We start from the raw sequence: 23,418 nt of genomic DNA, 5'->3' as shown, positions 1-23,418 counted from the left end.
TTCCTACACCATTTGAGACAGGTGGCAGTCCAATCTCCCCTTGAAGGTCGCAAGTGTTGGGGTTCTCACAACCTCTGCTGGCAAGCTGTTCCACTGGTTGATAGCTCTACTATCAGAAAGTTTCTTCTCCCTTCCAGGTTGAATCTCTTCTTGGTCAACTTCCAACTGTTATTCCTTGTTTGGCTTTCTGATGCCATGGAGAAGAGCCTGATTCCCTCCTTTCTTTGGTATCCCATCAGATATTGAACATTGCTATCATGTTACACCTGATCCTTCTCTTCACCAAACTCAGTTCCTGCATCCATTCTTTGTATGTTTTATTTTCCAGCCCTTTATTATTCTGGTTGCTCTCTTCTGCACTTTCTCTAGAGTCTCAATGTCTTTTTTGTAGTATAGTGACCAAAACTGGATGCAGTACTCTAGCTGTGGTCTGACCAAGGCTTTATAGATACTAATATAGATATAGATTTACTAATACCTCCCTGGTCCTTGATTGTATCCCTCTATTTATGCAGCTCAGGACTGCGTTGGCCTTTTTGGCTGTTGCTGCACACTGCTGGCTCATATTTAGTTGGCTGTATATCAAGATTGCAAGATCCCTCTCACAGTCACTGCTATTGAGTGTGGTTTCACCCAGTTTGTATGTGTATTTTTGATTCTTCTTCCCTAGGTGTAGGATTTTACTTTTCTCTGTGTTGAATTTCATTTTATTGGTTTGGATCCAGTGTTTGAGTTTGTCGAGGTCCCTCTGGATTCTGAGTCTGTCCTCTGGGGTGTTTGCTACTTCTGCCAGCTCGGGATCATCTGCAAGCTTGGTTAATTCTCCTGCTATTCCCTCATCTAGGTTATTTATGAAGATATTAAAGAGCACAGAATCTTATGGTACCCCACTGCTTACTTCTCTCCATGTGGACTTAGAGCCATTGGGGACTACTCGCTGGGTATGGTTGGTTAGCCAGGTGTTAATCCATCCAGTTGTGTATCTGTCTATCTTGCTTTTTTCTAGCTTATGAAGAAGTAGGTTGTAGTCTACTTTGTCAAATGCATTGCTGAAGTCCAAATATATTATATCCTCTGCATTTCACTGATCTACTAATTTAGTCACAGTGTTGAAGAAGGAAATGACATTGGTTTGGCATGACTTGTTCTTAATAAATCCATGTTGGCTGTTGGTAATTACTTGGTTTGTTTCTAGATGATGGGAGGTCTGCTTTTTAATTATTTTTCCAGTATTTTCACGGGTATTGGTGTTGGCTGATTGGTCTATAGTTTTCTGGTTCTGCTTTTTTTTTAACCTTTTTTGTAGATGGGGACCACATCAGCTCTTTTCCAGTCCTCAGGTAGTTCCTCCATGTTCCAGGATTTGTGGAAGATGAGGTGCAGTGTTTCTGCAATGACTTCTGCTAGCTCTTTTTGGACTCTGTGGTATAATCATTACTTATTTGACCCCTATGACAATCATTAAGTGTTGTAGCACATGATTCTTGACAAATGTATCTTTTTCTTTTATGTACGCTGAGAGCATATGCACCAAGACAAATTCCTTGTGTGTCCAATCACACTTGGCCAATAAAATTCTATTCTATTCTATTCTATTCTATTCTATTCTAATACATCTTGTCTGGGTGCTTTGTATTTGTATTCAGACAGGTGATCTCTTACTGTACTTTTGCTTACATTGAGTCTTGTTTCAAGTCTGTTTTTTATATTTCTGTTACTGGGTAGTTGAGCTGCAATTTCCTTTTGTGTGAAGACTGATGCAAAGAACGTGTTAAGTAGCTCTGTTTTGTCCATGTTGTCTGTTACTTTTTTGCTGTCTTCTCTCTTTAGTGGACCAACTGTTTCCCTGACTTTTTTTTCTTGTTGTTTATGTTTTGGAAGAAGCTTTTTTCTTTTGTTATCGTTGACTTTTGTTGTGAGTCTTTGTTCATTATTTGCCTTTGCTGTCCTGATTTTTTCTTTACAGATGCTGCCTGTGTCTTGGTACTCTGCCTTGGTTATGTGCCCTCTTTTCATTTTTTGTATTTATCTTTTGTTATTGTTGTTGTTCAGTTTGTTGGTGAGGTCTTTATGTAGTCACACTGGTTTCTTTTTGGATATCTTGTTTTTCTTCCTCATTGCTATTGTGCTGTTCTGGGCTTTTATGATTGTGTTTTTCAGAGTCTCTCAAGCTTCTTGAGTTGTTCTACCCTTTAGTACTTTCATCCAAGGATTATTTCCCAAGTTTTCTCTGAGATTATTGAAGTCAGCTTTATTAAAGTCTGGGATTTTGGTGTTGTTATTTCAATTGTTTGTGTGATGATGGATTTTAGTATTACATGGGCAGTCTCACCAAATGTTCCTGCAGTTTCAACTCATATAATTTCTTCTCTGTTTGTAAATATTAGATCCAGTATGGCTGCCCCTCTAGTTACCTCCTCCATGTTTTGGACAATGAGACTGTCAGCTAGGCTGGTTAGGACTCTGTTAGATTTCTCACTTGGTGCTGATTTGGCTTTCCAGTTGATATCCAATTAGTTACTACATTATTTTTCATGTGATTTGTCCCCAAGGTTTCTATTATTCTGTTATGTTCCGTTCTGTTATGTATTGTGTCTACGTTCATGCCTTAATATTTCAAGTTCACGCTGTTTATTCCCTAGGTTTTGTGCATTTCTGTAGAGCATTTGAGTTCTTTGTGCCTGGTTGTGGGTATTTTTTCTTTATCTCTTGTTTTCTTTCTTTCTTTCTTTTGGGTTAGTTGTTTTGTTTTGTTTGCTTGGGGTCCATGCCTGGACCCAGATTGTTGGGGGCAATATGCTGACTCTGTAAAACCGCTTAGAGAGGGCTCTAAAGCACTGTGAAGTTGTATATAAGTCTAAGTGCTATTGCTATCAATTATCTATTTATATAATTTTTAAATTATCTAGTTTATAACTGATAAATAATTTTAAATTGATAATTCATATTTAAACTATCAACAACATGTCAAAATAAAGAGGTGAAGGGAATATGTTTAGGCTATAGATCAATTCACAAAGTAAACCAACTTGGCTACATTTTAAAGCTTTTGATGCTCAGGAGTCATATTTTACCAAGATGACAATCTCTTTTATAATTAGATTGTATGTTTCTCATTGCTGCATTTTGCAACGTATGTATAAGTATTAGTCACCAGCCTTCATTCAGGGACATCTTTTTATAGATCATTTCCTTTGTCTCTGACTATGGGAGTTTTTTCCTTCTATTTTTTTCATAGATAGCTTTTGAAATGCTACATAATGCAGTCATCAAGAAAACAAGTGAGAAAGAAACCTCCCTTAAAAGGAAAGAATATATTTTAAAAGGAAGGTACCAAAGAGGAGGAAAAATATTCAGAATATGTTTATTTATTTATTTATTTATTTATTCGATTTTTGTGCCGCCCTTCTCCTTAGACTCAGGGCGGCTTACAACATGTTAGCAATAGCACTTTTTAACAGAGCTAGGCTATTGCCCCCACAATCCGGGTTCTCATTTTATCCACCTCAGAAGGATGGAAGGCTGAGTCAACCTTGAGCCGGTGATGAGATTTGAACCTCTGACCTTCAGATCTACAGTCAGCTTCAGTGGCCTGCAGTACAGCACGCTACCTGGTGCACCACCCCGGCTCTCTATATGTTCTGCTGCAGAGTATGCATCTCAGCTGAAATATTGATCACAGATGTAAAACTTAAGAAAACAATACAAATAAGCAGATTTAAGTCTCACTGGTTTAAGATGTATGCTTATGTGTGTAATCATCTACATTTGTATATCATGTATATCTCGGATTAGCTTAACTAATTTAAAGTTGTTGTTGTTTTTTAATTTTAAAGCACTGAAGTGCTGAACTTAAATTAAGGCTAAAATAACATTAAAAAGGTTACTTTTCCACTAAGTTGTCCAAATACTGAGGTCTTATTCTGGTTTCTTGTTTCTTTTCTTCCCACTTACAATTCTCTGGAAACATCCTGTATAGATGTATATATTTATGGAATTGATGAATACAAAACTCCTTTACACTACAAGTATGAATAATGAAAAATTGGTGCACATGTGTGCATTCAGCTGTACTCAGTCCATAAATGCATTAGTTCAATCATTATCATCTTCCATGATGATCAGTAATGCCCTTAGTTGAGCACATAGCAAGGTAGTACTGTTGCTTTTACTAAGTCTCTGGAGCGTGTTGGAGCAGAAGTTGTGAATATATAAATGCATCACACGCACACACTGCATATACCTTTAATAAGTATTGGGCTTGAAATATTTTTCTTTGTTGACACTGTAAACTTAGCATTTTTCCAGCTCATGGACATGCCTACATTAAATCTGGAGAATATGATCAGAAAGCATTGTACGAAGCCATATATTTCGCTTGCATTATTTGTATACATTGCATAATTAATAGTTCTGTAATATGTACATTTAAAAATACTTTTTCCTATACTGTTCTTACTCATCTGATTGCAATGTATTGAAAATAACAGTAGCATGATGAATGTGCAGTCCAAGGGTGTTGAAGGTTTCATTGCTTATTTTCTTACATGCAAAAAACTGCTCCTACATTCTACAAATTAAGTAGCTGAAAGACCTGGGGAAAACCTATTACAGTATATGCAATACCCTGATGTTTCTTTTTCTACATAGCTAAAGGGGCATTTATCTATAATTTATGTCACACACACACACACACACACACACACACACACACACACATACACTGCACAATAAAGATAGTGAAGACTTATTTTTTAAGTTCCCTTGAATTTCTAGATATAAATTCTGAATAGATGGGACATGGAGAACACCCACTTTTGATGGGAGGCAAGCAGAAATATTGCAAGGAAGACAATACCTCAGAGGGTCCATGAAGGGCTTTGTAGTTGATAGTCAGCCATGATAGTTATGACATGTAGTCAATAACCATTTCTAATGAGAATGCTGTTTCAATGCTCGTGCCATTGCACTCTGGACCACTTAAGAATTATAATCCAGACTATGCGATGACTATGAAGAACATGTTAACGAGAATATTTTCAAACATGTTTTCAAGGACATAAACATCTAATGGCTTGAAGGAGTTCTTTTTTTCCTGTAAAGCTACCTGGTAATTGTTGCAGTATGGAAGCAAGCATTATTTACAGAGATACTGTGTAGTGGAACAATTTTCATTTTATGGCAGTGGTGGTGAACCTTTTTTGGTTCACCACCACTGCATGAGTGTGCTAGCATGAGTGCACTTGCCCACACCTCTTCCCTCCCCCACATACTTGCGCAACTCCCTGCACTGCCCCATGTGCATGCACACAAACCTTTCTGAAGCCTGGTAGGCATCTCCATGTCAGAAGACGCCCTCTGGACCATCCTTGTCTTAATGTCTTCGTCTGAAACACAGTTGAAAAGCTCCTTCTCAGGAGATACTGGAACAAAATAGCCAAAAATTGCATTAGTGGGTTTCTACTGGTGCGGCACTCCGAACCAAACCCATATGAACCTATCACTGCTGGTAAGTGAAAAAAATGCCCAAACACAGTGTGTTTTTCTGAACTTCCGGTTTGTCTATTTGGGGTTTTTTTTTTCCCTTCCGGGACTTCAGGGAAGCTTTTCTGAAGCATCCAGATGATGAAATGGCCTTTCCCAAAGCTGAAAATCAGCATACACATGTGCTCTGGAGCTGAAACATGAAAAGTCTTGTATGCCCTCCCATATGGCTCCACGTGCCAACTGTGCCATAGGTTTGCCATCGCAGTTCTATGGTGTACCAATTCCATTGACATTGATATTGATATGTTTTGATTTTTTTTAATGCAGCATTCCTCTATGTCTACTGTCTGCAACCTCCAGTGCTTGTAACTCCAGATATCTATACTGTATATAATTTTACTGTACTTCCCTCTCATTATATTCTGCTTGTGTATTGTTTTAGATAGCTTAAACTTGCTTCATTTTGGAAGAACTTTAAAGACTGATAAACACAACTAAACAATGTTGTCTTCTTACATTTAAACCAAGAAGCAATACAGATAACATGGTGGAAGTACTTGCAGTAGCAATTCCCCAGTTTTTAGATCAAGAAAATCTCTGGGCTGTTCAAATACTCAAGTTGATTCATTAAATGCTTCTTCCATATAAGTATCAATCTCCAGTTGTAAGGGAACATAAAATTTCATTGTCACACTTAGTATATTCATCAAATTTACTAATATCATTTCTATATATGGAATTATTTTAGCTTACTCATATTTTGTATATACAGAGGACAAAAATAGACTAATTCAATTTACCTAGCTATTGCCAATATGTCTCTTCTGTACTCACATGCAGCTGCGCATGCATCTTCATTTTTACTACCACTCTATAGAGTGGCCCGTACTGGCTGCAATCCATTACTGATTATACTGTCAGAAACTCAGCCTCAGAAGATGATGATAAACTGTTCTTAGATTTAGAAATCAATGGGATACCATGCAGAATGGAGGTGGACACACGATCCACCTATAGTATTATGGCATAGACTAAATTCCAGGAAATTATGCCATACATGACAAAGGGACAATTAAAATACATTGACATTAGAATGAGAGATTTCCAAGGAAATAAAATCCCAGTTTTAGGAATGACAGAAGTTCCTGTAAAATTTAAAAACTTCTGTAAGGTCCTGGACATAACAATCGTAGATGGCCTCATACAAACCTTATTGAGAATGAAATGGCTAAAACCCCTGGGCATCAAGATCACTGGGTTAAACCACCTCACTGACGATTGCAGGGAAGAGTATAAGGGGAAGTCCAATTCGTTCAATTTAGACCCAAAAAATCAATTTGAGCCAATTCAGCTCAAACCACACTGGGTGCTCCTACCCATACTTCCTAAAGTAGATACACAGTTTGATAAACTGGTGGCACAGGGAATCCTAGATTACACCACTTGGGAGACCCCTATAGTCACCCCTATAAAACCAGATGGCACAATCACAATTTGTGCAGACTACCGGGCTACAATCAATAAAGCTTCACAGCCTTATTCCTACCCTGTGCCAGTGGTCCAGCACCTGTTACACTCACTGGGTCATGGGAAATATTTGTGAAATTGGATTTAGCCCAAGCATACCAATTTGAATTAGAGAATTGATATTTAAAGAGAGTTTTGTCAATTCTACGTTCGAATTACAAAAAGTTGTACTTTTTTGGTATTCTATCAAGTTGGTCAAAAATCAATGACTTATCTCCCCTTTCAACCAAAAATACCAAAAAAAAAGTTAGAATAATTTTTCCTTCCCATTCTTTGCAAAGAGAAAATAAAGTACAATACATTTTGTGTTTTCTCTGTACACCTATTTATCTATATTTTTTTTGGAGGAGAAACAGCTCTTCAGCCTAGTTATAGCTCCCTGAATAGCAAGGATGATGCAGTTCTAGTTATGTAAGGATCTATAGAGTGAAAATAAATTTGGTATTAGCTTATAGCATGAATACATTCAAAGAAGAACAGACAAAATTTCATCCCTTTAGTTTCAGAACAATGAGGAGCTTGAAGCAGAATCTAAAACACATCAGCAAGACAGGTGATAATTGTCTTCTGCTCTGCCACTCTAATTGTTTCTTCTTTTTTTCTCACTGATGCATGAGGTGAAGGTTTCTATTTCCTCAGTTTCATTAGCCAAAAGAAATTACTGTACTGATTGTGTGTCGCTAAAAAATTCTTGACTCCATTAAGGATAACCTTGAAAATGCTAGATAAAGACTTTCTTCAGTGTTCATCCACATTCTACCACACAGGTCTGCAACTAAAAGTACAAAGTAATAGAGTGTTAAGATTGACCATTCTTTTGAGCATGTGTACAAAAGCATCCAGATCTTATTTCTCCCACTTCTTACCAGACATAATTCTCTTTCAAGGGTCAAATGCTAGATGCTTCACAATTGATCATGTCAAGATGGAAATGACAGTATTTGAGAAGGTCAGGAAGCATCAAGTTCTAAGGTTTCCATTTTTCACTGTCTGCCATGCTTGATAAAATTACTAAAAGAAACAATGTGCCAAGAAAAGAGATGGCAGAGATAGATTAATCTATGTTGTTATCCCTTCACCTACTTAGAGTAAAAACTCCAATCACTCATAAAGGATCACATGGCAACCTGTAGCTTATGTTAAAATACTACTTTGTTATTTTCTTATTGTATTATATTGTTGAAACCAATATATCCTATTCCCTTTTGGTTTTACTATTTTTAAATACCTATTATAATAGCCTTCTCAATCTTACTTTGCTTATTCTGTAGTTGCATCACATTGATAGGTCAGTTTTGTAATGGTTTACAGTTAGATTAGCTGAAGAAGTGCTTTCTCCTGTATTTACCTGTCCATACTTAAGATATGACACCTTTGTCTAGTTCGCCCCACCAAAGGAAGTAACACAGTCTGTATCTTTTTTTGTGTGGTAGTGCCACATTTACAGAATCCTCTGCCCAGAGATCTCACTGGACCACATGAGTATTATTTCAATACTAAATGAAGACTTTTCTATTAGCTTTCTAATTAGCTATCCATTGTATTTTAATTCTAATGGATATTGTTTTAGATTTAGAATATTTGCCTTGCTGCTGCCTTCTTTCTATGGGATTTGTCATTTACATTTTATTTAATTTTATGGTATATGTTTTTATTCAGATAGTATCTTTTAATGTGGTTATTATAAACTTTCCAGAGACTTTTGCTATTTAATGAACATGAAGTAAATTAATAAATCTTACAAGTATAAATATTAATCATCAGAAAAATGGGTCAATCCGGGCTCAAGACGGTTGGAGATGGGTCAGAGCCCACTGGCCACTTTGTCCCCCTACTTTTGTGATCCTGAGGGTCGGAAACTTTCCCGCCTGTTGGGGGGGCCGCCGAGAAAGACCGCGGCAAGGAAAGGTGGCCAGTTGAGGCATGGAGATGGCGGCGGCGTTCAGCGTTTGGTGTTTATCGGAGCCTCGCAGAGGATACAACCTCTGTGAGATGCAGCCTTGCCGGAGAGAGGGGAGAGGACGAAGGAACGCCGAGCCATTGCTGAGGGGGTGTCGAGGGTGCCGAGGGAGAGCTGACAGAGAGCGCGGCACCGAAGGAACATCTTGCCGGCGCGGAGAATGGCGGCAGGGACCGGACAGAGGTCGGAGGCTCACGGCGCCGGCGGAGAGGTGATGAGAGGAATTGTGGGGAGCAAAGGGAGCCGAGTCCCCTGCTGAAATGGATCCCCAGCTCGACTCCGGAGGTGAGAGGTCCGGTGCCGAGATGGTGAGGACTGGGAGCGGCAGAGACAACACGGGGGAGAGAGAGAGAGAGAGACAGCGGGGAAGAAATGGAGTCCAGTGTCGGAAGCTAGCCGTAACACCAACAGACGAACGAGGACATTTAGGGGCAATTAAGTTAGCCCCCTCCAGTTGGCACCAGTGGGTGAGAGCTACTGGGGGCCAAGGGGAGTCAAAAAACTGAGGACTATTCTATTTACTCCCTTCCCCCCCCTCCTTCCCCTCTTAACCTTAATTTCTGTGATCTATGTATATTACTGCTGAAAGACTATGCTCCCGGCGGACTGTGGATGAATTGAAGAACACTGCCCCCTTGTGGACTGTTTTTAAAAAGACACCCAGAAAGAGAGAAAATTTTAAGATCAAGGCTTTTTAAATTAGACTAAGACCTAAGACCTGTGAAGACCAGAAGAACATCATGCCTGGACTGACTGATTACTGATGATTGAAGAATATTTTTAAGATCTGTTCATACCATCAACAAATTTAATTTTATATTAATTTATATTAACTTATAATTTTAGTGTATATTGTATATAGTTATATTTTAACGGTTTTAGTGTTTTTAAATTGTTATTAACTGCCATTTTATACTATTATTAATTTAATTGATTTTTAACGTAATTGGGGTTCTAAGTAATGGATGATTGGGATAAATTTGCTTGTGGTTATGAATGGAATGACTGGTATGATTGGGGGGGTGGGGGTGGGGGTGTGTGCGGTATGGATGAATTTATTGATAGTAGTGTGAATGATAGGTCTGGCCCACCTGACGCTCGGGAGGCAGGAGAGGGGGGGTCGCCGATCTATGGGGGGCCAGAGGGTCGGAATATCCCTGTGTTGCTGGGGAGAGGCAGATATGGCTGGGGCCACAGAGTTAGCCATTCCAGGGGAACGAGGGATCGTTGCTTAATAACGGTCCCTTGTTCTGGCTCTGTGAGCCCAATCTTGGGTACTGGTGGTGAGTGTAACTCTGGCCCTGGGCTCAGGTTGCTGCTGCTGAATGCCAGGTCGGTAGTAAATAAAGCTCTCCTCATCCGAGATTTGATCCTGGATGAGGAGGCAGACCTGGCATGTATTACTGAAACCTGGCTGGGCCAGGAGGGAGGTGTTCCTCTCTCTGAAATCTGCCCAGCTGGGTTTCAGATATGGCATCAACCTCGACCTCAGGGAAGGGGGGGAGGAGTGGCTATTGTAGCCAGGGAGAGCCTTTGCCTGCGTAGACTCATTGCTCCGGAAATTGCGGGTTGCGAGTCTCTCTTGATGAAGTTGGACTTAGGGGTTCAGGTGGGCTTATTTCTCACGTACCTGCCTCCCAGCTGCGTTTCAAAAGCCCTGCCTGTGCTACTCGAGGAGGTAGCCGGGTTGGCGGTGGAGTTCCCCGGACTCATCGTCCTGGGGGACTTCAACCTGCCGTCACTCGGCGAAACCTCTGGGTTGGCACAGGAGTTCATGGCCACCATGACAGCCGTGGACCTGACTCAAGTAATACAGGGTCCGACTCACGAGGGAAGGCACGCACCTGACATGGTATTCCTTTCCGAGCAATTGAGTAATGGTCTGAGACTAAGGGGCTTAGAAGTATTGCCTTTGTCATGGTCAGACCATTTTCTACTACGGCTTGACTTCCTGGCTCCAATCCTCCCCCGCAGGGAGGCGGAACCAATGAAGATGTTCCGCCCCAGACGCCTGATGGACCCACAGGGCTTTCAAACAGCGCTTGGGGTTATTACAGAGGCACTCGTCCACAGTTCGGCGGAGTCTCTCGCGGAGGCCTGGAACAGGGCTGCGGCGGGGGCTCTTGACCGGATTGCGCCTTTGCGACCTCTCCGTGATGTTAGACCCCGTAGAGCCCCATGCTTCAACGAGGAGCTCCAGGAGTTGAAACACCAAAAGAGACATCTAGAGAAGCGATGGAGGAAGAGTAGGTCTGAATCCGACCGAACACTTGTAAGAGCTTTTATTAAGACTTACAAAGTGGCGCTCAAGGTGGCAAGATGCGCGTACCATGCCGCCTTGATTGCATCAACAGAATCCCGCCCGGCCGCTCTGTTTAGGGTGACCCGCTCCCTTCTTAACCAGGGGGGAGTTGGGGAGCCCTTGCAGAGTAGTGCCGAGGATTTTAACACGTTTTTCGCTGATAAAGTCGCTCGGATCCGGGCCGACCTCGACTCCAATTGTAAAACAGAGTCGACTGACAACGAGTCAGTCGAGGTGACTGGGGCACGTACTTGTCCACCTGTCTGGGAAGAGTTTGATCTGGTGACACCTGATGAAATGGACAAGGCCATTGGAGCTGTGAGTTCCGCCACCTGCTTACTGGATCCGTGTCCCTCCTGGTTGGTTTCGGCCAGCAGGGAGGTGACGCGGAGCTGGGCCCAGGAGATTACCAATGCTTCCTTGGGGAGGGGAGTTTTCCCATCACTCTATAAAGAAGCGCTTGTGCGCCCCCTCCTCAAGAAGCCCTCCCTGGACCCAGCTGTGCTCAACAACTACCGTCCAGTCTCCAACCTTCCCTTTATGGGGAAGGTTGTCGAGAAGGTGGTGGCGCTCCAGCTCCAGCGGTCCTTGGAAGAAGCCGATTATCTAGGTCCCCGGCAGTCGGGTTTCAGGCCCGGTTACAGCACGGAAACCGCTTTGGTCGCGTTGATGGATGATCTCTGGCGGGCCCGGGACAGGGGTTTATCCTCTGTCCTGGTGCTCCTTGACCTCTCAGCGGCTTTCGATACCATCGACCATGGTATCCTTCTGCGCCGGCTGGAGGGGTTGGGGATGGGAGGCACTGTTCTTCAGTGGTTCTCCTCCTACCTCTCTGGCCGGTCGCAGTTGGTGTTAGTGGGGGGTCAGAGGTCGACTCCTAGGTTTCTCCCTTGTAGGGTGCCTCAGGGGTCGGTCCTCTCCCCCCTGCTATTTAACATCTACATGAAACCGCTGGGCGAGATCATCCAAGGACATGGGGTGAGGTATCATCAATATGCGGATGATACCCAGCTTTACATCTCCACCCCATGCCCAGTCAACGAAGTGGCGGAAGTGATGTGCCGGTGCCTGGAGGCTGTTGGGGCCTGGATGGGTGCCAACAGACTCAAGCTCAACCCGGATAAGACGGAGTGGCTGTGGGTTTTGCCTCCCAAGGACAATCCCATCTGTCCGTCCATCACCCTGGGGGGGGAATTATTGACCCCCTCAGAGAGGGTCCGCAACTTGGGTGTCCTCCTCGATCCACAGCTCACATTAGAAAAACATCTCTCAGCTGTGGCGAGGGGGGCGTTTGCCCAGGTTCGCCTGGTGCACCAGTTGCGGCCCTATCTGGACCGGGACTCATTACTCACAGTCGCTCATGCCCTCATCACCTCGAGGTTCGACTACTGTAATGCTCTCTACATGGGGCTACCTCTGAAAAGTGTTCGGAAACTTCAGATCGTGCAGAATGCAGCTGCGAGAGCAGTCATGGGCTTACCTAGGTATGCCCATGTTTCACCATCACTCCGCAGTCTGCATTGGCTGCCGATCAGTTTCCGGTCACAATTCAAAGTGTTGGTTATGACCTTTAAAGCCCTTCATGGCACTGGACCAGAATATCTCCGAGACCGCCTGCTGCCGCACGAATCCCAGCGACCGATTAGGTCCCACAGAGTGGGCCTTCTCCGGGTCCCGTCAACTAAACAATGTCGGTTGGCGGGCCCCAGGGGAAGAGCCTTCTCTGTGGCGGCACCGGCCCTCTGGAACCAACTCCCCCCATAGATTAGGACTGCCCCTACTCTTCCTGCCTTCTGAAAACTCCTTAAAACCCACCTTTGCCGTCAGGCATGGGGGAACTGAAACATCTTCCCCTGGGCATGTTTAATTTATATATGGTATGCCTGAGTGTATGTCTGTTAGTATATGGGGTCTTTTTTAAATCGTTAAATATTTTAAATTTGTTTAGATTATTTATGATTTGTTTCCACGTGTTGTGAGCCGCCCCGAGTCTTTGGAGAGGGGCGGCATACAAATCTAAGTAATAAATAATAAAATAAGTAATAAATAAATTAAACAACAAAGATAATATAATTCATTGAACTGCCTGGTGAAAGGTTTTGACAATTCCTTTATTTTTAGACAACCTTACCATAACAAGATTCAACTCACAGAACAGAGATTTCGGATACCATTCTGTTTGACCAAGATGTTCACTTTGTACTTTCTATTAAATACTGTGCAACATCACTAATTTATGGCATTCTTTGTAGCCCTGCTTGGCATTCATTAGTAAATGTAAGAATTTTGGTAAGGAGGTGTTGTGATTCCGTCTGAGGCCCCTCAGGGAACGGCTGATCCTCTGCCGGCTTCCTGCTCAGAGGGGGAGGATGAGGAACAGGAGGTTCAGGCAGATGGGGAGGAGGAATCTCAGGCTGAGGGAGAGGGAGGACAGCCAGAGTCCCCCGAGAGGGAGCTCTCCCCAGCAAGCAGCCTGGATTCCTTAGATGAAAATGCACAAGCAATAATCGATCTCCGGAAGAGAAGAGCAACACAACGAAGGGGACAATTAGCCAGGTACTTTCAGCACTAAAGAGGCAACAGCTGGGTTTGGGTGTGGTGCTCTCTGGAAAGGCTGAAAAGGCAGACCCACCCTTCCTGGCTTGTGGAGTATTATCTTTGGGAGTCCTGGGACCTGGCTGTGATCTTTGGCGTCTTGGAATTCTGGTTTGTGACTTTGAATACTGAAACCTTGGGGGGAAAAGGTGTGGGTCTTATTCTCTACAGTGGTAGGTGTGCCAGCAAGAAGTCTGCTGTATTGTCTGGCCATCGGGACTCTGCTGTGAAGTCTCATAGCCTGCCTGTTGGGAAGAACAGGTTTTTCTCTGTGTTTATTTTTCAAACTATAAATTGCATTTGCTTTTACCAGCGTGTCTGGCTGCTTTTTCCAGTTGGTGTTGAAGTCTGGGGGCACCCAGACAGAACAGGAGGAATACACAGTAGCAGAATTTGATTGAACTATCTTTATTTAACTATAGATCATTATGAGAACACCTCATCTATTAAATTATATTTGCTTTGTCTCAAATTAAATATTATTCTTCAATTGCAAAGTCTGAAGCGGTTTTTTGGAAGGCACTAAATGTTTAGAACGACCTTATTTCAAGCTGCACTTCAGAGAAATAGCAAGCTATTCCTAAACACTTGTTGGTATATAGAAACTAAAGCCAAAACTTTGTCAAGCAGTATTTGATTATAACAATAGGCTTGGTGAAAAGGAGTAATTCAGACAGCATTGAACCTCAGGGAGCACAAACTGGGGTTTGAGATCAAAATCCTAAAATTGCTACTTAGTTTTGTCTCATGCTGCAAGCTTAGCATGAGGAGATGATTTTGCATCATTTAAGCTATTATATCTGTCCTGCTGATTAGACAATAGATCTTTAAGACTTTTGCTGGGATGAGAAAAGAAAACCATGAACTGGGGAGTTCAGCACATTTGGTTTCTTAACATGCTGTGGCACATTGTGTTGTTCAAGTCTGACAAGGACAAACTTTTGTATTAATCCACATGGACCGTCAAATGGGATAACACTGAAAAGTTTTCAATCATCTAGACAGACTTTTTTCACAATTACACAGGAGGCCTAAACTATAGTGAACACAATAATGAGCCAGATTAGAAATACCTGCTGATGTCAGGTGAATAGGAATACATTTCTGGTTCACTGTAATATTTCACTTGGTGGACCCTGGAAGTGAAATCAATGAATCAGTTTATTGATATTTGGAATATAGTTAGATTATAAATAACTATAGTTATGTGTGTGTGTGTGTGTGTGTGTGTGTTTTCGTAGATTTTCACGGGTACAGGTATGACGGTCTTGGTATATTCGGGTTTCTTCCCGTGTAGGATTTGGAAATTTCTGGCGACGTTTCAACGAGGTCTCACTCGTCATCTTCAGGCTGGTGTTTCTGTCCTTGTTCTAAGGCGAACACTGTGAGACCTTAGCTGCCTTCCTTCTATAAATACTGGTGGCTGGGTGTGGTTTGATGGCTCAGCAATTGCCTGCTGTGTAGAAACTTCCTGGTGAGTCAGTGGGGTAACAATTGGGGTCGTTGATGTAGCTGAGGTATGCTGATTAGTTAATGGTGGTAGATTAGGCGTGATATCCTGAGTAGTTGGAACTTGCAGGCTTCTTGATTGTTTTACAATATGTGTTCTGAGTCTGGTTTCTATGGCTGGGATGCGTTTGAGGGCTGGTTTCCAGATGTCTGGTAAGCGAGAGGTATCATCCCGCTTGTTCATATTTTGGGGATGTTTTTCTATCTCGATGGCTTCCATGATTATTCTTTTGCTGTAGTGTTCTGTTTTGGAAATTAATTTGCTACTGTCAAAATCAATTTCATGTCCTGTAGTTTTGAAGTGTTGGAAAAAGGAGGAGGTTAGCCAATATCCTAAGAAACCCGAAAGACAATATCCAACTAGAAAACCAGGGAGTTTATCAAATACCGTGTAAAATCTGCCCAGCCACATATATTGGCAAACGAACAGGAGAGTAAATGCACTTGTTGCAGAACATAAGAATGCATTAAAGAAAAAAGAAAAAAACCTCCTCCTTTTTCCAACACTTCAAAACTACAAGACATGAAATTGATTTTGATCCATACTAGTGATGCTGCCATATGATATAGTTTCCAGGCTGGAGTCTAAAACCACCTCTATTTTTGCTATTTTGCAGAGTGCAAAAGTTGGTTTGAAACTCAACATTAAGAAATCTAAGATAATGGCATCTGGCCCTCTCAATTCCTGGCAGATAGATGGGGAAGAAATGGAGGTAGTGGCTTTTATTTCCATGGATTCCAAAATCATTGCAGATGAGGACTACAGCCATGAAATAATAAAAAAAAAGCTTGCTCCTGGAGAGGAAAGGTATGGCAAATCTACACAGCATACTGAAAAGCAAATGGCTGGGGCTGCCACAAAGAAGGCTCTTTCCCTTGATCCCACCAGACTTAGTTGCTTAGTTGACAGGACATGGAGAAGGCCAACTCCTGGTACAAATAGGACCGCAACTGGTGCACCAGGTGAACCTGGGCAAACGCCCTCCTCGCCACAGCTGAAAGATGATGCTCTAATGCTAGCTGTGGATCAAGGAGGATGCCCTAGTTGCAAACCCTCTCTGAGGGGGTCAATAATTCCCCGCCCCCCAGGGTAATGGACGGACAGATGGAATTGTCCTTGGGAGGCAAAACCTACAGCCACTCCGTCTTGTCAGGGTTGAGTTTGAGCCTGTTGACACCCATCCAAACCTTAACAGCCTCCAGGCACTGACACATCACTTCCACTGTTTCACTGACTGGACATGGGGTGGAGATGTACAGCTGGGTATCATCAGCATACTGATGATACCTCACCCCATGCCCTTGGATGATATCACCCAACGGTTTCATGTAGATATTAAATAGTAGAGGGGAGAGGACCGACCCCTGAGGCACCCCACATGGGAGAGACCCATTCGGCCCTGAGCAACCCTGGTTAGGCAGACTGTAAGATAGAGGAGGGCGGACAGGTGTTCACTTTGGGATGGCCAGGGTAAAAAGGAGGAGGTCCCGGGCGCTGCTCCTTTTATAGGGCATGCCCGGAACTGCCCTCATTGCTCAGAAGGCCGCACACCTTGGTACGCAGCCAAAAGATGACAATCTCACCCGTTGGCGAGATCGGAGCCCCGAGCTGGCTTCACCGAGTGGAAGCCGCGTTTTTCCTGCTCCAGGCGCAACCTTCGCCCCACGGTAAGTACCACCGCCCATACATTTTCTGGAAATTATAACTTTAAATCACAGATTCAGGATAGTGATACAGCTTCTCTTCTTTTATCTGTCTGTCTGTCTGTCTGTCTGTCTGTCTGTCTGTCTACTTGTTTGCTTGCTTTTTTGTTTGTTTGTTATCATCTCACATAAATGATTCACCCAAGGTTTGGTATCAGAATTCTGTCTGGTTTTCAAAAAGATATACAAACCTTCTTCCAGGATATCTGTATTCCCTGTCTGGCGATGACATATTAGGTAGTGTTAAAGTAAGTTGATTTCACAACTGTTTTTTTTTAATCAGGATAGATAAATTCTGACCCTTAAAATGTGTAGAACTATAGCTTCCAGTAACTTTATCCAGATTTTTAGTATATAAATTACATACTGTAATTTACCAGTATGTGGAACAGCAAGTTTACTTTTGCTTGACATAGACTAGTTATTTTCACCATTAAATGGAAAGCTTAGTGAGGTAGCTGTAGAAGTTTGAAAATCCCAAAGCCAAAAGCTCTCAACTATCTAAACTGTAAGTCATTTCTGTGCAGTATAAGGAACAATGGCAGAAGATAAAAAAAGATATTCCATAAATGCTGGCAAAATGTAGTCTAACTATAATTGTTTCATATAAAAATATTAAATCAAATAAAACCTCAATTAAAAAGCTTTTATGGTACTACGCATTCTAAAAAAAAGAGTTGCAAAATTCAGAAAGTAAATGTTCATAATGAAGTAAATAGATTTATATTACATGTGTAGGAAGTTACTTTCCATTCATAAAAGTATAGTATATATTGAAAATTCAGCATTCAGACACTGCATAGAATTTGAAATGCAATCCTACCATATGGAAATATAATATGATAGTAACTTTAAATATGGGATTCTGTAAATGGAATCAAGTTATTTAAACTTATGTGATACAAATACAATATTTTTCAGAGTATAAAATGCACTGGAATATAAGACACACCTTAATTTTGGGGGAGGAAAACAAGAAAAAAAGAATTCTGTCTCTGCCTACCAGCATCAGGGTCTTCACTTCCACTCGGATTTTGATAACAAGCAGCACAGGTCTTTTTATCTATTCTAACAATAAAAATGAATTTTGCTTTCTAAGATTACAGAAATGTGAAGTGAATAAGAAATTACAATCATATATGATTGTATAATCTTCTGTGTTGTAAAACATATCAGTACCAGATATTCCAGGATTTTTCAGAATCCACTTTGTTGCATAAGGTAAATCTCAGATTTCTGTTATGGAAGTGGTCATTTTACTTGTATAAGGTGACTAACTAAATTTCCCAAGAAAAGCCTCTTCAGGTAATACTAAGAAAACTTAGAAAAATAATGATATTTCTTAAAAGATTTAATCAGACTTTCTGTTTGATCGTGCATCTGTTGACATTTTTTTTGACATTGGGATGAAATTTAACTGGAGTGTATTCCGAAAAATACGGTACATGATGATTTAAGTCTCACTTGATTTCGTTGAATAAATGATATTTTCCCTTGCACAACATATAAAAGATACAAAACAGCTTATCTAAAATAGGTATAGAAAGTTGCACCATTAGTCTAGAATATACTTAATGAATTTGAGTCTAAGTAACTATATTAACGAATTTGTTGTTTTATTGTTCTCTCCTAGGGATTATGAGGCTTCAAAAAATTGAATCTGGCCTTAATACTATTCACAGTCTTTAAACTGTTTAAATCAGTCCTTTCTACCACTTTCTGTATTACAGAGTCCAAAATCCAGCAACAGTGCCTTTGGGCTGCAAGTTCCAGAAGCTGCAATTCCAGCATTTTTGAAAAACTGGTAACCAAAATAAAGAGATTCAAATTCATCTCAACTTTTGGTAATGGAATCCATGCATTTTCTTGAACTGGTCTGCCAGTTTTCCTGATTTCCCAGTTTGAGATCAGCCAAAATAATCTAAAAGCTGTAGCCTGCTAAAGCATTTATGGATGCCATGTTGAAAAACATTGGTTTCCCTGTGGTTGTGTTATCTCCATTCTGCCAAACTCTTGACAGTACTACTTCAACCAAATGCATGATTTCCCCAAATACAAAGAAGATTTATTGCAAAGTAATACGGTAAAATTACATAAATCTCAGCAACTGTATAGTTTTCATTTTCAGAACCAATTTGTTCCTTGGTAAGGTGAAGATTTTTTTCCAATCTACACATGGTGTCTGTGCAAACTGGAGAGGATGCCTTATCTTTTCTTATCTGAAAATAATATTGATATGTCTGGAAAGTGAGTCTCTCTCAAGCTCTAGACATAACAAAATGCCTTCATTTCATTCAATAAATCAGCAAAAAAAGAGAAAGCCATCAGCCAGCCTTTCCCAATCTGAGAAAGAAATATTAGCTGAGATTTCTGAGTGCTGTGATCCTAATGTAACTAGCTGGAGAAAGTTCAAGTTAGTGAGACTGCTGTAAACCATCACTTGTTTTTCTCTTGGCATATCTTTCTATCTTTTGTTCAGCTACTATTTGTCCAAGTTATCTACTTTCCTTTCTGGACTCATGGGCAAAATTTTTCAGTGGAGCCCTAATTGTGGCATCATTTACAGGAGTAAGTGTTATGGCAGCTACTTGCTATGAAACAGGAATGAAACACACACTTTGCTTACTGGAGTGAATGATTGTTTCAATTAAGTATAGAAGACTGAGAAAATTAGTGACAATATGAAAGCCTAATGAACAGAGATCAAGGGAGCTGTCATTCCACCCCTTGTATGCTATTTTTGATGGTCATATCAATCTTCCTATAAGCTGCTTGGTGGCTGAAAACTAAGTTGCTCTTTCTTATCCCTTTACCAATAAAATGTACTTATATAATGTATTTTTGTCTCAGTAATTTTATAATATAGTACATGCATCTTAAATAATGTTATTTGTTTGTTATATATCTTGGCCAGAATGGATTATCATTCTTCCTGAATATTCTGAACATTTCTCACTTTAATCATTCCATCCATCATTACCATGGGGAGGTTTGTACATTTAAAGCAGTAGTAGGGCAACCAGCACTGAGTTGAAAAAATATACATGACTGCTAAATGGTAGCAAAGGCACAGATGAATCTCTAACATTTTCCTGCTATGGTATCTAGATTTTTTTAATCTCAATAAATTCCCTATAACGAATAAACAGCCTTATTCAGCCTGGAATGTCAAGTTGGGAGGTGTAAATATTGTTGCCATCAGCTTACAGTCTGTGTGCCTATTAATTAGGCTTGTATATGCTTCAGCAATAATTTGGAAGAAAAGCTTTAAACATCGTGTGAATCCAGAATCCCTTTGTTAATCTTTAAAGATGTTTAAGCTGTTTCAGTTTTTTTACCTGAAATTAAAAGATTTGACTGCTTCAAAAGTTTCCTTACTCAGTAGTATTTTTTAAAAAAAACCTTCTTTCTCATTTTATTGCTCATTTCATATTTTATGCAATGATTTCATGTTTATTTTATCATTTAATTTTACTATGTTTTGTAAACAAAATAAGATAATTTTTAATGGCCGTGAAGTAAAGCGTTTTAAACCAATTGGATTAGTTTAACAATCAGAAATACTACTGTCAATATCTTTTCTTTAAAAATAATTACCTTTAAAAGAATTGAAACAGCTATCATTCAGAACCAATAAAAACATTTAATAGGGATGGCCAAATACTTTTATAACAAATACATTTTGATTTGATTTGGTAAATATGAAAGGAATATTCATCACCATTTGTCCTCTGACAATAATTCCATAGCCTTCAGAAAATGATGCTCCACAATGAGGCAGACATGACAAATGAACTCACTTGGGACAAATAATATTCCCTATTTTGAAGTAAGTTTGTACTATGGGTTAAAATGACAACTTGTGTCTCTTCAGATGTGGCTGAATTAGAACTATAAGCATTGTTAGGAAGTTTGACTAGTGTTTCTGGCTGCTAGAAGTTATAAGTTCATAATATTTGAAGTTAGAGGTTACCTATACCCATTGTAAAAATAAATAATTGATATTATAAGAAAGTAAACTGACAAAAGTGAAGGAAGCTGGAGAGCCATAAGTCATAAATTCACTAATCAGTCTTCTCAATTGCTTCCAGGTACAAAATATTAACTATGCCATTCAAACACACAAAACCTAGAATCAGCCTGGGAGGGCAAGTGGCCCTTGGTGGAGATGCAGCTACTGCTGCTCTGGGGCTGAGAGGGGTGATGGTGGTGGTGCTCCAGAATGGCAAGCAGATGTTCCAGGGCTGCACATGCAGTGTGCATATGCAGCAACCCCAGTACATCCACTTGCCATCCCAGGGTGCTGCAACAGCTCCACCAAGCATAGTAGGGTTGCAGCCTGCAGGGAAGGGAGTAGGGGACACAGGCTTACCAAATATGCTGGGCAGAGGATCTAGAATGTGAGGCCGATACTGGTTGGGGGGGGGGTGTAAGAAGACCCATTGCACTCATCCAAGGAACTATTTTGGAGTGACATGGCAAGGCTCCCTTGTCTTTTGGGCCTGGTGCCCTCAGGTTCAGTGGGGCCTTTGGCTGACTGCTGACAGCTTGCCTTTCCCTCCACCTTGGGTCCCACTCCCTATATTCAGCCCACGGCAGAGGACACACCGCTGCCAGACAGGGTCTCACACCCTCCCAGAGCACTTTCTTCCTTCTCCCACCGCCGAGAGAAAGAAAGAAAGAAAGAAAGAAAGAAAGAAAGAAAGAAAGAAAGAAAGAAAGAAAGAAAGAAAGAAAGAAAACTTATGACCAAAATTGAGCCCAGCATTGTTAAGTCAGTTTCACAAGATTTTACAAGTTAGCCACGCCCACCTGGTCACATGGCTACTAAACCATGCCCTCCAAGCTGTGCCCACAGAACCATTAGGGAAATTTTTTAGAGTTTACCACTGTTCTGCTGGCTAAAGTTGGTGGGCTTTCTGATGTTTCTTTTTAAAATGTGTTTATAAAACTTATTATATGTTTCAGCATGGAACAAATTACCTCAGCTAACTTCAGTCATAACAACTAAAGGCTTCACTTAAAGCTTGCTGGAGTCCCTTATCCAAAGCTATGTCTACTTCATCCCCATAATGTCTCATTTCAGAGCAAAAGATCAATGCCCATATTACTTTTTGCAAGCCTAAGAGAGACTCTGGAAATCTCTCATTAATCTCCAGGATTTAGAAATTGCACTGGTCCTTCGGGAGTGAATCTATGCTTATACAGATTTAAACTACTTATTTTCTTTGAAGGTGAATAAGGATTTTTTATTTGTTTGTTTTTCTTTTTTTTTCCCTTTCAATAATATAGGATTATGATGCATGAGAATATTTCCGGCATTCATAACAATTTAAATCTTCTCACTACCCAGTGGAAAGCAAGCAAGTAGGTCAGGGCACAACCAAGAGAATAATGCTGATTCACTGGGTTCCATTTGTCTCTATTAAAACATTTTAAAGTGGCAATAACACAGAAAAGCAAGTATGTTCCCTTCATGAGTGATAGAGTATATATGCACATATGAACCAGTAATGAACAGCTTTTAAATCATAATACATATTCATCTTTGATTATTAAGAAAGACATTTTATGTTGCTCGATCCATGGGTACAGCTTCCAAAATTCAATAGCATAAAAATGCACTTGATAACACTTGACACCAATGGCTATTTTTCATGCTATTATTTTAATTCAATCCCTGCCTTATTCTCTGATTCTTTAGCCATTGGCAGAGTGAATGGCAATTGAATATTAGGGTATTCTGACACGGTAAACTGATAGGTATTTTAGAGCTTGTGCTTTAATAATTCTATTTCATGCAATGCAACACAGTAGGGTATCAGTGTCAATTACAGAGAATCTGGATTTTCCTTGCTTCTTTTGTCATTTAAATTTAATAGTATAATTTTATCTCATTATATTTTGAGATGGTTAAAATTACTATTCTACAACTCAGCCTATCATGTTGGTTAGGCATATTTACATGTGTTGACAGCTATCAATGCTTATACAGTGGTACCTCGAGATAAGAGTTTAATTCGTTCCGGACCTGGGCTCTTAAGTCGAGCAGCTCTTATCTCGAACGACTTTTCCCCATAGGAATTAATGTAAATAATTTTAATTGGTTCCAGCCCTCAAAAAACTCACAAAGTTAGTCTAAATTATGCAAAAATACATGTTTTTAATGAAGAAATGTACATGTACATATAAATGAATAATGAAGTTTCTTTCACTTAACTTGTAAACTTTCTTAAACTTTTAAATTTACATATGTTCAACTTCTCTGCCACCCAATCCTGTAGGACAGAGGTCCCCAACCCTTTTTGCAGCAGGGACCGGCTTTAAGCGATCA

The sequence above is a fragment of the Erythrolamprus reginae genome, chromosome 4 (assembly GCF_031021105.1).
Source record: "Erythrolamprus reginae isolate rEryReg1 chromosome 4, rEryReg1.hap1, whole genome shotgun sequence".
In the NCBI taxonomy this organism is placed as follows: Eukaryota; Metazoa; Chordata; class Lepidosauria; order Squamata; family Dipsadidae; genus Erythrolamprus; species Erythrolamprus reginae.
Note: the sequence above shows the minus strand (reverse complement) of the source record.